General features: G+C 41.9%; 1 protein-coding gene across 1 annotated transcript in view; it reads right to left on the bottom strand.

Annotated features, from left to right (window-relative positions):
• Positions 1–1,837, bottom strand: part of SOX5 (SRY (sex determining region Y)-box 5) — a gene marked incomplete at its 5' end in the record, with an annotated part of 82,324 nt that overhangs the window by 3,956 nt on the left and 76,531 nt on the right.

Here is a 1,837-nt window from a genome sequence, read left to right as displayed (position 1 = left end):
GTTCACAGCGAGAACCTTTCAAAAAAAAAAAAAAAAAAAAAAAAATAAAGAGAAATGAGATTCCACTCATCCACGAACACTGAAAGGCAGAGAAACAAGTAGGTCACCCAGAACAAGATACCTACAGTCATATTGCTTTGGGCTGGGAATCTGTCAGAGTTCTTAGACAGGGGTCAGGTCTTGTTTGTATTTGACTGGTAAACCTCTTGGGTATGGCCAAGAGGCAGAGAGAGATGATTCTGAAGGTTTTGACTCGATATTTTACTGAAACTTCTCTACGTTATAAAGTCTTTCAGGTGGGAAGTAAAACCATCATCCTGATAATGAGCAACTCCTGACACTTCGTTTTAGAAAACAAGGCAGTGTATTTTAGTGGGATGCCCAAAGACCTCTTAGATCAGATACAGAGAGTCTGCTCTGCTATGTCCCCGTCACTTTCCTTTGGCCATGGGCCTGTTTTCCCCTCTTGTTCTGGAGAAGGCATCACTCCCATGTGCTGCAATCTAGTTGTTGTGCTCCACCACGGCTGGATCAAGGCATAAATGTGTCTACAGCTTAGTCTTTCACGACAAACACCATCTCTTTCTAGCTTACAGGTTTGCAAGAAGCGAAATACAAACTGATTGTAAATGCTCTGCTGCTGGGCACAGGGGCCTGCAAAAGCCCTAAAGCAATGCCTCTAAAAAGCTATAAACTATCCCATATGTCTCAGTGGGGTTTTAACTCCAAGACCAAGTCCCGTTGAACACCTCCAGCTCCAACTTAAAGAATTTAGCATGTGTTAGGAAGGGAAGAGCACTGGGATACTAGCACACTTCTCCACAGAATCACCCTACGGCTTCACTTCTGGCAGCCTTGCTTCTGACACCGTGCCTATGTTAGTGTTGATATTTGAGCTAGGGAAATAATGAAGACTTTAAAATTATTTTCAAACACATGCTGAAACTTATAAACTGGTATTTCTTAAAGGTCATAATATGGGAGCAGAAAGTAAAATTTCTTGAATCGGTTATCCTATTTTATTTTTCCGTGAACTAGAGAAGTGCTTCAGGGTAAGATACATTTCAAATAACAGGAACGGTCCAAGCTGTGAAACATGTGGCCTAGAAGGAAAACTTTATTGGAAAATAGTCAATTTTCCCATTGGAAAAGAAGTTTGAATAGTTTTTCAATTTAATGGGTTCATAATGACGTATGTCATACTTGACTTTTGCTCTTCATTTTATATGGTTACTCACACTGTACTTAGCTCATGCTATTACTCAGGCTGGTCTTGGCTCACTGTGCCCCTAAGACTCACAACAGAGTGTAGTTATCACTTCCCAGGAAAGAAAAGACTTTGGTTCCCTCTAGAAAACCCTCTTCTGATTATTGACACCATTTCCCCCAGTGCTCACTGAACCTTTATTTCGTGCTGCAGTTTGGGCTTCTGGAGTGAAGGACTAACTGTCTGGTACAGCCTGACCTCACACCTGGAGATAATCGATCCGTAAATAATGATGTCTTTGTTCTGAAGAGGAGCAATGGACATCCCTTTCTCCTAGATTTTGGGCTAAATGACAGTGATAAACATTTGACAGTGGAGACTGTCAAAACACTTAATGCCTACTAATGCTGCATAAGATGGACACACAGACATTGCCTGTGTTGAACGGTGTTAAGAATTCAGGACAAAGCATATGAGCTCTACTGGAAGATGCCCAGATGTAGGTCTACTGTCAAACTCTACCTCGTCGACACTGGCACACTGGTGTTTTAGCATATGAAGAAAGTCATGGAAGTTAGTCCTCTAATCACAGACCTTCTGCAGTCCCAGTGGCTTAGAAATCCAGCCCCA

Source organism: Apaloderma vittatum, unplaced genomic scaffold (genome assembly GCF_000703405.1).
Source record: "Apaloderma vittatum isolate BGI_N311 unplaced genomic scaffold, ASM70340v1 scaffold10854, whole genome shotgun sequence".
NCBI classification, from domain to species: Eukaryota; Metazoa; Chordata; class Aves; order Trogoniformes; family Trogonidae; genus Apaloderma; species Apaloderma vittatum.
The sequence above is the reverse complement of the archived record's forward strand: the minus strand, read 5'-3'. Positions and strand labels throughout refer to the sequence as shown.